Source organism: Lutzomyia longipalpis, chromosome 2 (assembly GCF_024334085.1).
Source record: "Lutzomyia longipalpis isolate SR_M1_2022 chromosome 2, ASM2433408v1".
Taxonomy (NCBI): Eukaryota; Metazoa; Arthropoda; class Insecta; order Diptera; family Psychodidae; genus Lutzomyia; species Lutzomyia longipalpis.
The window spans coordinates 27,552,213-27,566,244 of NC_074708.1; the positions used below are offsets into that span (position 1 = coordinate 27,552,213).

The 14,032-nt window shown below is 35.8% G+C and overlaps 2 protein-coding genes across 9 annotated transcripts in view; one reads left to right on the top strand and one right to left on the bottom strand.

Moving 5' to 3' along the window:
- The window catches only part of LOC129789847 (uncharacterized), a 188,172-nt gene that overhangs the window by 44,600 nt on the left and 129,540 nt on the right, over positions 1–14,032 (top strand). Inside the window, exon 2 of one of the 2 annotated variants that reach the window (XM_055826923.1) lies at positions 3,116–3,170. The exons of the other annotated variant lie outside the window; for it this stretch is intronic. The gene's annotated coding sequence lies outside the window, so the exon portion shown is untranslated. The remainder of the gene's footprint in view (positions 1–3,115; positions 3,171–14,032) is intronic. 2 annotated transcript variants of the gene reach the window in all.
- Positions 1–14,032, bottom strand: part of LOC129789858 (serine/arginine repetitive matrix protein 1-like) — a 982,101-nt gene that overhangs the window by 15,857 nt on the left and 952,212 nt on the right. The window lies entirely within an intron of this gene.

The window sequence follows — 14,032 nt, forward strand, 5'->3', positions numbered from 1 at the left end:
CACCCCCCGTGTGCTTTTGTGAAAAATGCGACTTTGTCCAAGTACGTGGAAAATTCTTCTGCGGATGCGAAGGAAAAGTTTCAACGGAGAAAATTGATTTGCCGCCGCTAAGGCATTTTCCGGCTCGCATTATGAGGACTTTTCGGTGGGATGGGTTGAAAAACCCATGACTGATGAAAAATTGCATGTTACTCCGTGATTTTGAGTGGCAATAAGGGTGGGGTTCCATTCATGGGGGGAGCTTTTTGAAGAAAACTCTTCTACGTGCCTCAGATTCATCCCAATGGGCGTCTCATAATCCCTTCAATACACCAGGATTTCTGCAAAAAAAATTTCCCAAGCATCCAGTCATCTCCAGACATGATGTATCTCCTTCATTCATTTTCAAGATCACTGTCTCTTGGTGAAAAAAAAATTCTGCGCTGCGAGGGAACGAAATTGGCATATTTTTGCATACTTTTAGGGGCAATTTGGTAGTTGCCTTTTTAAAGAAAAATTTAACGTTTTTTTTCTAAAAATTGAATTTTTAACTTATGAAAAGAATGAAAGAAGACAAAACACAATTAAGAATTGTCTAAATAAAATTAAATAGCATTTTTGAATAAATTACAAAATTTAACCCTTTCGCGTTTTTTGGGTCATATGTAGACCCAAATATGAAACATTTTATTTTCCCATTATTTATGAATTCAATTTCTTTTTTTCTAGTTAAAAATTCATGAAATTCACGCAGTCGAAGAATATATGTTGCTTGAAACATCTCTTCTGAGAGCATTCATGGAATAAAGATCATGATAAAAGAGCGCATGTTTCAATGTTTTTATGTTTCAAGTTGGATGCGAAAGGGTTAAATTAATAAAAAAAACGTTCTTTTCTTTAATATTAGCAAAAAAATAAATAAAAATCAAAAAAATAGCAAAGGGAATGTGTTTAGGGAAACATGAGATAGTTTATTTTCCCTTTTTTACCATTTTTTAATTTTATTTCAGAAAAATATTGATTAGTTTATTCGTCCCCCGCGACACCCCCAAATTGTATAAGAACAATGAAGTTCAAGAATAATCCACTAAAATTCCCAGTAACTTTCCCGCCAATTAGCTTCCCGCTAAATATTTTCCCGCCAAATATTTCTCCCGCGAAATATTTATATTGCGACATAAAAATCCACCAACTTCCCACGATAGGGCAAAATGCATCATAAGCAAATCTCGACATTCTGCAAGATATGCATTCTCAATTCCCTTCGCGTCACATCAGAATTGTCCATAAGCAATTCTCCCCACCACTATTTTGTATAAATCCCATGTAAAAATTTGTGTATAAATAGAGTAACTTTATGCAAATATAATCATTATTAGGACAGCACTCCAACCGTGTACTTCGTCTCTAATAATCAAACAGGACTGGCCCCCATGGGCCGGACCTAATGGTTCAGAAACAGGAGTTTGTACAGGATTCACAGAAGATAGAATCATCCAGATTCATTCTTTTGTCTTGTAAAAATAACTGTTTCTACCCAGAGAAGCGAGGTTTGTTTAAGAGCTTCACAGAAGATAGGGTTAACCCATTCTTTTGTGATACTTGATAAAATTTCGTTTTTCTCCAAAAGAATAGAGTTTGTGAGAGGAAAAGGGTTAGAAGATAAAATCTTCGGATTTATTCTTTTAATCAATTCTTCCAAAAGCCCTATTCTTACATAGGTTTGTGATAGGAACCACCTATCAAAAATCTATAACCACAATTTATTGTACGGGATCAATCTCGAAATTGCCAAATTCCCGTACAGAATGAATAAAATGCCTCAATTTATTTAGCTTCGCCGAAATAAAAATTTCCAATGAGCGAAGGTTCCAACGGGAGTAGTCAGTATTAGAGAATTTTTTCTCCGTTGTGTCACTACAGCATTCAATGGGAAATATAACAAATCCTTCCTACTTGGACGCGTGACAGCGTGTAAGAGATAATTTTGTGTGTGTATTTGAAAAGTTGTTCTCCCCATCCTGCTGGGGATGGGGGTGGATGCTTGTGTGAGAAGAAGAAGCTGAAGCAATAAGCTGTGTATATACACAGCAAAGTAGGGGATGATGTGAAGTGGCATTAAATATATCGATGAATCAAGAACGTGTCACGTGAATATTTTATTTGAAGCACCCAACTTTGGTACTGAATCAATCATAATGTATTTGCGGAGGGTGTCAAAGCCCGTATTAATTTACTCTTCCGCCCCACGCGGGGCTACAGTGGGGTGTATGGACCGTGGGAGGGTGACCATATTTTTTCGAAGTTGATGGAGGTGACATCAGGAGAGGATTTCATTTGTAATACCACACACTCTGTTGCTCTCTACTCCCATGCTCGATGGTGTAACTAAAATATTCCATGAATGGAGGGTGAGTTGATGTGGGGGGCATGGCGTCGCACCTTCCTCTATTTGTTCCCTCTCACATGAACTCCCTTCGGACAGGCTTGTGAATTTATTTTTGTGTGTAGGGTGAAAGTGTCACCAACTAACCCCCCAACCCCTGTGTGTCTGAAATAATCATGACCCCGGCTTTTGGTGGGCTCTTGATAGTGATCGCTCTACATTGCGAAATTAGGCACAATTTTGAGGTCTTTTGATGGTGAATTCAGACGAATACTAAATGACTGCCCTCCCACTTCCACGCAGGGTGGGAGAGTATAGGTATAAAAAATCCCTCAAGTCATTTCTCTTCCGGGAAGGATGAATACTAAAGCATTTTTTGTGGCGTAGCAATGGGAAATAATGAGACATTTCCGAAACTTTTCCATATAATTATTCCAATTTAATTAGCTATTTGATTGGCAGATCCATTTAGGAGAATCGGGAGAATCAAAAGCTGATGAAATTAGGAAAAACTCCGGCGTCTGAAAAAATGAGGCTACAGAGGATAAAAATTTATCAATTATTTACATTTTATGTCGAAGAGGACAAATAATTTATTTTACACATTTTTTCAATACTTTTTGGATATTTTTTTTTTTTATTAAAAGTTGTTAATATTTAATTTTTTTCGTTAAATATCTCGAGAATTTTACTGATGAAAAAAAAATATTAATTATCTCTATTTTAACAATTTTCTCTATTTCTTTTCAGGTAAGGCATCAAAGCAATTTAATGAATGACTAGAAGTAGAAAACGTCCAGATGCTGTAAGTTTTATACCAAAATGGTCTTTTAAAAATGAAATATTAATAATTTATTTGTTTAAAAATTATCATTAAAACCTTTAAAGTCTTCAAAATAATTCTAAATTTGGTAATTGTTTAATATTTCTTAAAAACTCATAATTTAAACTTATATACTTTGAACTTTAAGAGCTTTCAAAAGCATCTTCTATCATCAAGAAATACATGTTATCAATTTTAGTGGCTTTCATTTAACTTCTGGTGTTCGCCTTTTAGTTTAACTGCCATATTATTCTAAATTCCTAATTCTGAAACTTTTGCAAAATTTATATTATTTGTACCATTTCGCTGGTGTGTGTGTGAGTGTTTGCCATGACGACATTTGTGACCATTTTCCAAAACAGAAAGTCATTTCCTGAATTAGGGGAGCTTTTTCATGCAGAAACAGCAGAAAGCTTTTCACACAGTACTCATTTTCATGTGAATTTCAGAAAGTTTCTATCAGGCGCATTCTAAATAGCCCCAATTATAGTGTCGCATATACCCATTGAATGACTCTCTCTCTCCCTCTTTTCCCATACATTTATTTAGTAGGAGCTTTTGAGCTTTTCGCACGCAGTGAATGAGCCTCTGCAATGGCAGGAAAATTAAGGATATTTCATTACAAAACTCACCCTCACTTGCATGAAAGCGATATTTTCTATTTTCATTTATATATGTATTTGCCCACAAAATACCCCTCGTATATGTTTTGTTAATTTTGCTGGGGATGTTTTCTGCGTAAATATTGAAACTAAAGATTTTATTTACGACATTTCGTGTGATAGAAAATGCTGCAGCAAACACACTCACAAAGAAGGAGAAAAAGTATCACCTTTCTCTCCGTTCGGTTTTGGTAACGAGAGGAGAAAGTGTTACGTGTCTCGAGAAAGTAAACATTAATATGCTTCTAATTGAAGTCCATTCCTTGATCATCTCACGTCCTTACCACTCAATTTGCACTCCCACCCCCGTACTTTCTCGTCTTTTCCAAGAATAATCACAGGGATCTACTTTGAGTGTCTCCACTATAGTCTTTCATTCGATGGAATTTTCGTTTTCACCCTTCTGCCCACGTAGGGGGTATTCATTCCATGAAAATTTTCTGTCATGTCTGATTACATTTAATTTCCTTCAAAATACTTTAAATTATTCGAAAGAATCAGAGCTAAAAATTGTCTAATGGGAAAGAAAAGGAGCTCAGGAAAATACTTAGATCGGTTTTGTGTCGGAATCAGTAGTACATCAGCTTCAAGAAATTCATTTTTGTTCTTTAATAAAATTCAATAAAATCGATAAAACTTTTTGAAAGTTTTAAGATCTTCATTACCTTTACCAACTTTTACTTAGTACCGTTTATACCTCAATTGATGAATAAAAATCATAAAAATTATATTTTTAATTGGTCGAAATCAGTAGTACATCAGCCACAGGAAATGCATTTTTATTTTTTTTATAAAATTCAATAAAATCGTTAAATTTTTTTTAAAAGTTTTAAGATCTTCATAACCTAAATTATATTTTTTATTTGGTCGAAATCAGTAGTACATCAGCTTTAAATCATACATTTTTAATGTTCTAAATGTTTAAATGGCTTTATCCCAATAGAACCGAACAGTGTAAAAAAAAAACATGAAAAGGCGAAATGTTTTTGTGTAATTCTTTATGGTTTTTTGTCGAAATCAGTAGTATATCAGTTTAAATATATACATATAAAAAAGTAAAGTAAAATATATATAAATGCATAGATATATACATTATATATACATATAAAAATGCAAAGATAAATATTAAATATAGCATGGATGGAACAGTATAAAGCGAAAGAACGGTAAGTAAAACTTACGGGCTGTGATTCTTTCTTTGTCAGTGAAATGTGAAGATGGCTGAAAATTGAGGATGGGCAAATTTTGAGGAGAGACTTACTCGCGAGCCGAATCACAGCCAACGCGCAGAAATTTTAAAGAAATCCTTAATCGTGGCGGGCGTTGGCTGTGATTCGGCTCACGAGTAAGTCTCTCCTCAAAATTTGCTCATCCTCAATTTTCAGCCATCTTCACATTTCACTGACAAAGAAAGAATCACAGCCCGTAAGTTTTACTTACCGTTCTTTCGCTTTATACTGTTCCATCCATGCTATATTTAATATTTATCTTTGCATTTTTATATGTATATATAATGTATATATCTATGCATTTATATATATTTTACTTTACTTTTTTATATGTATATAAAAAAAAGCCCCGCTTCGCGGGGCGTTAGTCTTATACAACTCAAGATATGACATGTTAACTTTGAAACGCGATATCTCCGGAACGGCTACATAGATTTTCTTCATTTTTGGCATGATAAAAGATATTATAGCCAGCTATAACATATCAAAATTTGAAGCAATTCTATAAAGCGGTGCTCGAGATATTCATCGAAAACTCATCGAAAATTTTGTTTTCGATTTTAGCGCCACTTGCGGTCATTTTTTGAACTTGCAATGTTCCGAGCAGTTATAGGGCTCGTTAATATCTTTCATTTGAGCCCGGGTTGATCAAAATCGGTCAAGCCGTTTTCGAGTTATGGCCGATTTTCGATGAAAAATTGTGGCGGCCATATTAGCTAAACGGCTTAACCGATTTTGGAAAATGAGGTATCGTTGGAAAGGTCTTGATGGCCCCTACAACATATCAAAATTTCAGACCTCTAGCTATAATAGGGGCTGAGATATAGCGAAAACAAAATTTTGAGGTTATTCAAAATGGCGGACGGGGGGGTGGGGGGTAGGATTTGTCTTCATAATCGGATGTCTTCCACCCGATATATGAACTTTGCCGTTGACCGCAAGTCTCTATCTATTACCGTTCTCTTGTAATTCAGCAAAAGGTTCCGGACGGACGGACGGACGGACGGACGGACACATTTTTGGCGCATACGTTTTTTGGAATGTGGGGACCCTAATTCGTGCTCATCCCAAGTTTGAGCCCGATCTGACGACTTTGCATTTTAGAGTGTACACAGAAGCTGTGCTTCTTTGAAGAAAGAATCACAGCTAAAAATATACATATATATTCTACAATTCTCTTAAAAACCATTTCATATTTTTTTTAAAGAAAGATTTTTTTACTTAAAAATTGTCTTGGAATATTAAAACAAAACATTTAAATCTAGTCGGAATCAGGACTACATCAGTCAAAAATGTTTTTTTTTTTTACTAAAATATAATACAAAAATTTAAGAAAAGTCTTCATATATTTTCCTATTTTTAAAACAAAGTTAAGGTTCGGATTTAAATAAATAGAACAGTTACAAATTAAAGAAAAATTCTCTTTAAAATTTGATGAAAATTCTACGCTTTTAGTGAGCATAAATTCAAACCAATGAAGCATAAATCATTGAAATATTTACTAAAGTTTCGGGCATCGCAAATACCACCACAACAGCACGAGATGACAATCCCTTTTCCTTTCACCCAAACACCACCCTTGTGTGCAAGAAAATCTCCACCTTCTCTCCTCCATTCTCCCCCTATATACACTCTGGGTATTATGCCTGAAGGGCTATGAATATCCGCAAGATGAAGATAAGGGGGAACATTTCGGTCTCAATTAAATCCGATTTAAGGGTGATTTAATAAGTATAGCACCCACCCTCTCGAGCAACTAGAGAGATAGGAATCACTTCTGCACCGTGCTGGCTGACATTTTAATCCAAGAACTTGGGGATGTGCTGTGAGGATCATCTGTGAGGTTGTTTCCCATGGGGAGGGTCTCCATGCTGCCGGATGCGGATCTGGAGGCGGCATGTGTGTGTGCATCGTGGGATGCAGAATGATAAATTGAGTTTCACATGGCTATATGGGGTGGGCGATGTGTCTTCTGCTCTTGGATTTTGATAGTGCTGATGGGATCTACACACAATAGGTGCCTAGGAATGCTGCGGCAGGGAAAATGTGTGGGATTCTCTGGAGGATTCCGCAAGAGTGTCATGTCATTGAGTGCTCGAGGTGTGACAATTTTGCATGAAGAGGATTCAGCAGTGGATTCTCGGATAATTTGTACCCACGTAAAGCTGTGTGCAGTTCTTACAAGATGGAGCACCTATAAGTGGTACGATTTAGGCGAGAGGGATGCAGCACATAACGGCTACGAAACTGCAGCAAATCCTTATGAATTTTAAAGTAGGATTAAGTACATGTTTAGCTAAAAATTTAAATTGTGAATGAAACTGAATTTTCTGAAATGAATTTCCCAGTAAACTTGTGAATAATTTAGCTCGGGGTATGTAGTATATACCCAAAAAGCTCGCAGCCATATTTTTGGTTCTATATAGTCCTTAATCGCAATGGGGTTAGGGGGAAGCTAAGCAAGCAGGAGGGACACATGGGTTGTGAATTTGTAAATCAACAAATTTCATAATCCCCCCCCGGAAAGTCTGTGCGAAAGAGCAAAAGGACGTGAAAATGGTTGACGGGGACTTTGTTTATAGCGTCGTCTCGGGGCCAAAACTTTCCTCATGGTCGCTGCAGAAGGGCTTTGTGGTTGATGTCGCGTGGAAAAGTTTCGCCACACTGCCAGTGTGAGCTTTTTCCCATGGATTTGAACGAGGCGATGCGGTCGTTTGTCGACCCACCCATGGGGCACACCGAGACGCCACGAGTGGATCTCTGACCGGGTTAGGTGGGGGATTATGTGGCCGGATGGGAATATAGCATGGGTTTTGTCACACGCTTTTTGAAGTTGAGTTAATGGTAAAAACAACCAAAAAAGGAATGCCAGCCACGTCATAGGAATTATTTATATTTTCCATGTGGAAAAATTGAGAAAAACCTTGTTCTGGTTGCTGTTTTTGGGAGGAAATAATCTCCGTGCAATTTTCGTTTCATCTTCAAATTGCAAATGGCATGAGGAAGTTGACAGTTTTTATTTGTCCTGTCACAGTGACATTTGCATGTGACGTTTCAATTATGCGCCAATCTTGATTGTTTTATTTATTTTTTTTCAATTACTAGTTGTGATTTTTTCAGCATTCGTTTTTTTTTTTGAAAAAATGAAAAACATGATAGATAAATGTCATAAAAAATGACAGATAAATAGTATTGTCAGAAATGAAATGTCAATATATTAATTATAGCTTAAAAGGCATTTTGAATAATTCAATTGCTTGCTAATCATTAATTTAGTTTATTTTCAAAATAATTTTATTTTCATAATTTTTTTAAGCTAATGACAGAAGTATGTAAAATGACAGTTGATACACAGTTGTCATAGTGACAGTTACAAATGATTTAACGTCATTCAGAGTCTTTTGAGATTAATTTCAAACATTGAAGTTTCTTCCACTCTGCAATTAATGAATTTTTGTATTGTATGACAACATTTTTCCATCACTTTTATTATCTGATGAAGAGGGAATAAAACCTTCGAAATGTCATATGTGAATGTATAGGGCAAATTTCAAGTGGCTATATCTCCATCTCTAGTGTATAGGTTTGCTAGTTTTGGAAAAGTACATTTTTCACCTTTCTAAAACTGACAAAGTTTTGAAAATTGATTTAGCTATTGTTTTTTGGCATCCATTTTAGTAGACCTATGCGAAGAAAAATTCTTTCTATTTTTTTACAAATAAACTATCGTTAGAAAGGTAATTAAATTCTCTTTCCAAATTCGATAAATTGTACAAAATCCGTTGCCTACTGCCGGAGATATAGCTATTTGAAAGACTTAAAGACTACACGGATTTTGCCCACCTTGAAGCTTTTCTTGGGCAATGTATATCTGATATAAGTACGTAGGTACTTAATATTTTGAAAATCAACCCCTACAATAAGCAATAATAACCCCAACCCTTTAGATGATTAAGCATTCAATTCTAGCAATAAATAATCATTGAAGTCTCCTCAAAATTGATTACATTTATTATCTTTGTTTTGTATCGTAATTTGGTCAGCATTGATTTTCCAATATTGATAAAAATATTCATTTCCAAAATATGTTTCAATTTATGTATTATTAGTGCGTGGCCTCACACACCCTCACTTCGTTCAATTTAACAGTAATTGTGTAAGCTAGGTATATATTTAACAAAATATGTACATACATATGTCAACTACAAATTATATTATTTCATATTGAATTTTTGAAAATTCTAATCAAAATAGCATTAAATATGATTGAAGCCAAATATGCTGTGTAGCCACCATAATATTATCTGGTTCGCATGTTGCAATCAATTCGCATGAAGTGAGTTATTGCATTGTGGCATTTTATTGCAATTCCTGGATGTCAGTGGGAAATTTTTCGGGGGGTTCGGGTTAAGGGTGTATAAAATAATGAAATACTCGCCTGAAAATTATCATTGTTCCCCCATCCACATGGGGGTTAAAGCAAACTCCCCACACAGGGAGGGCGTTATAAAGTGCTCATATACGGAATTGCGCCAATTACATCCGAAAATCGCATTATTTCTGATTTGTGGCCATCAATTTTGATAGTGCCTTCAAATAACAATCACACCCTCCAAAATGGGGAATATTTGTGTGGTGCGTAGTGGACACCCACCCTCGGGGGGTTGCCTCGTAGCACTGCTCCCAGTCCTGCTCGCAGCTGTAGTTGGGGGTGAGGGAGGATCTTTGCAGAGTGGACAAAATACAATTGAGGTTGTAGATCACACGATAAATTATTGTATTTTGTGTAGAAGAGTAGTTAGATGGGGTGGTTGATGTGATTTTCTGTTTTGACGAAATAGTTTGCTGAACCGCATGTGTTTTGAATTTTGAGCGCGAATGCGGAGTTCAAGCTGTGATCGCATTTCGCAATTTCTCATCATCACTCACGCGACGAAATTACACCAAGTGCCACCCATCCCCGCCTCCCCTCCCTTTTTATGGGTGAAAACTCACTCAGCAGATGGGGTGGTGGAGGTATAATATTGCGATATATGTATGAGGTTTGTCGCTATCAATTTAATAATGAAATTCATAGCATCCATCATCAGATGGCAGATTCCGAATTGCAGGCTTCTGCGTGAGTTTGTGTGAGTGTTGGAGAATTTGCCATACCCCCCTCTTCCCATTCGCCTCCTCATGTACCCACTCTGTGTAAATTATTCACAAAAGAGCACCCGCCTCCCTTTCGCATCTCTATATGTACAATTTCCATGGGGGATGTCACTGTGAAAAGGTCTATGGGGGGTAATTATCTATGCTCCAACTGTAGTTGCGTATATTTCATTTCCATCGCAGACATTAGATTATCCTCCGCACTTTACCCCAATATACATATATAGTATAATATGGAAATGCGAATAAACCTCCCAACTAAATTCACATGCGGAGCACTCAGGAGGAACCCGCAAAATTCCCCGACTACCCCCGCATACACAAAATTATGAATTAGAGAAATTCCATCTCTCATGCACTGAAAATTCATTATCCAGGCATAGCCCGGTTTAATTTCAATTACGATCCAATCAATTTAAACTCACCTCTCCCCCCCCCACCCCTAAATACACGCCTTTGAGAGCTTTTTCCCCGAACCTTTTTCACTTATTGCCACTCAATGAAAAAGCACCATTTATGGGATGAAAAGTTTTCACAGCCAATTCACAGTATGCAGTTCGACTGGAAACTTTCCATGATTTTCCTATATTTTATAACACTAATTACCATTCAGTGAAAATGTTCGATAGCTATAAAATAGGTATCTATGTATATACCTACATTATGATTTGTATACATAGGAGGCTCTATGGTGGATGATGATGAGGGTACTACCTTCTGTGAAAGTTTCATTTTGCACTCTGAGGAATTTTTAATCTACCGTATTTGATAGAAAATTTCAATTTTTAACCCAAAAACTTCACAAAAATGAGAGTTATCTGTCTTTATGTATAAAAGGGAAATTCTTCTGGGCAATTATTGGATTATCCGATGAATTTTCTTGGGACAAAAATATTTTTTAAAAAAATTTTTTAAATGCAAGGGTTGGAAAATTAAAGGAATCATTTAAAAACTTAGACAAGGGGGATTTATCTGAACAAAATTTGACAGGTATTCGGATGATTCTCTTATGGAAAAACAAATGTTAGTCTAAGCCTAAATATGTTTAATTCAAGTATAAAAAGACTTAAATTAAGCCAAAAAGTAGTGAATTCAAGCATAAAAAGACTAAATTCAAAATGAAAAAAAATATTAAGTTTTCAGTCCTAAAACAGCCTAAATCGAGGAACAAAACTTGAAGAGAAACAGTATAACAAAAGTCTTAAAAAAAAAACTAATTTAAAACCAAAAAATAGTAAATCAAAGCTATAAATTAGCAAATCGAGGGCTGCATTGTAAAACCGGCTAAGTCGGTATGAGCTCCGAACCGACTTAGCCGGTTTTACAATGCAGCTCTCGAAATTCAAGACCAAAAGTGGTAAAGTGGTTTTTCGATTTTTTCCGGTTTTGAGTTCTTCAGTTTTTAGCAAAATATATTCATGTGAAGTAAAATATTCAGATTTTCGGAGAAATTCAGATGATTCGCTAAAAAAACCAAAATAATCCCTTAAACTTAGATGCTCTTGATTTATTTAGAAAAAAATTAAAATAAAAACATAATTTTTCATCTTAAAAGACTACAGAGAAATCATCTTTTAGATGGATAACAAATTAATTAGTAGGAAAAATACTTTTTTAAATCTGCAGAGAAAATGCTGAAATTTCTATGAATTTATCGTTCAAATCAAATATTAATTTTCAAACATATTATATAGGTACCTTTATAACTAGAAAAAAAAAACAATAAATGCTAATTGTATTCATTTTTTTTTCTTTAAAGCCAATATTTTTTAACAAATTTTAAGAATAAAAATCAACAAAAACTGCAGAAATTATCAGATGAGAGAATAACGACTTAAATAAATTTATCACTTTGAATTCATTTTGCTCATTTCATAGACAAGAAAAAAGAAATTTAAATCATTAAGTGGTTAATATTTCTCCAAGTGCACTCATATAGCCACTTTGGGAGGGTGCTCAAATGTACCCCAAATCATCCCTGAGTGGAAGTTCCGTCGGCAGGGGTTGGGACACATTTGCAAAGTGAAAATTCACTTTCCCACCCGGGTGTGGGACACGGAATACTAAATTGAAATAATGAATCACAAAACGTAAGTGAGAAATTTCTCTCCGCAACTCTGCCAATTTACCGCCCCCATTCACCCTCCCATCGTCGATATCACCCCTCGATTTATTAATAATTCATAATATTATTTAAATTCACTCCAAGTCGCTTCTTGTACACGTGGAAGAAGTGCGGGAGCCATTGAACCCGCAATTATGTTTGAATCCAAATTGATTTAATGTCTCCCCGTCGATCTATATAAATTCAATGAATATCAGGGAAGTCCTCATTTTCCACTCTCCTTCTCTCTCTTTCTTTCTTTCGCTGTGCCGTGGTCTTCCTCCACCCACACGGGTAACCTCACAGGAGCTCCATTTTAATGGAATTATTTTTATATTTATGTATGTACAATCCACAGAGCCCCACCAAATGAATTTCCGCCCATCTTCGATGCACGATGACGAAGGTGGTGTGCGTGACCTGAGTGAAATGCTCTCGAAATCAATTCATGTTTGGGGGAGCTTTTGGGTGAGCTTTTCCCTCCCAAGCGTACATGCAGAGAGGGAGTTTCTGTCTTGAAAGAAAACCTCAAGGACTGCAATTTGCCAAGGAGGAGAATCCACTCCTTGGTAAGAACACCCCCCTTCCCCCCCTGGTGCCGTGCAGAAGAGATAGTTTGCTCTATATGGGAAAATTAGCCCCAAAACTTCCCCTATGCTGTATGCATTTATTCCGAAGAAATGTTTCAAATTTATTCGTGTTTAAGTGCACAAAGAGTCATATATATACAGAGGAGTGTGGCAAGGCTATAGGCAAGGGTAGGAAGATAACTTCATCCCTTTGCATGAGGCACAACAATATATATGGAGAAAGTTTTCGGGGAGGGGTGGGGGTGCCCTTAGCATTGAAAAAGAGGGATGGTGCACGAGGTAATGCAGAGTGGAAGAGCCACTTCTCAATGATGCTACACCACCACGCCAAAGGAGATTCCATTTTGGAGTAGAAAAGGGATTTTACGTGCATGAGTTGATGTATTTTGAAATGCTTCACAAATCCATGATATTCCATCTCTGCACAAGTTCTTCCAAACTCAAATTGCTGAAAGGTTTCACCGCAATCCATTGTTTCTCCCCACATGCAAGAACCCCTCGCGTGGACTATGTCAAGTTCATCTCTGGAATAATATTATGATAAATGATTTGTTTATATCCAACACAATAAATTCCACTGTTATGCCAAAGAAAGAAAGCTCAACTTTCAACTATATGTATGGGGGTTTGTGAATTGTACCGGAAGGTTGCATTTTATCCCCACATTTACGGTCTGTGATATAATGTACATTACTGTACAGCAAAATATATATTCAAAGATATTATAATTTATGGTTAGAGGGAGCTTTTGAATGGATATATAGCTTTAAATGATTTCAAATGAAATAGAGGTAAATAGGCAAATAGGTAAATAGTCGTTTGAAAGCACTGGATTATTTAAAATTTATCCTAGAAAAACTTTTGAGAAAAAATGCTAAATAAAGCTTTGGAGCATTTTAATGATGTGAGAAAGATCCCAAGAGAATCGAAACGACAATGGAAATTTAATAAAAAAAATTTAATTTGATTGAAGTATTAAATAGAAAGTTTGATAAAAATTAAAGCTTTTCTGTTAAAATTTTCTAATTAACCCAGATTCTCATGAAGGTTCCTCGATTTTTGTTCTTAATTTTAATTTATAAATTACCTAGAAAAGTCAGTTCTT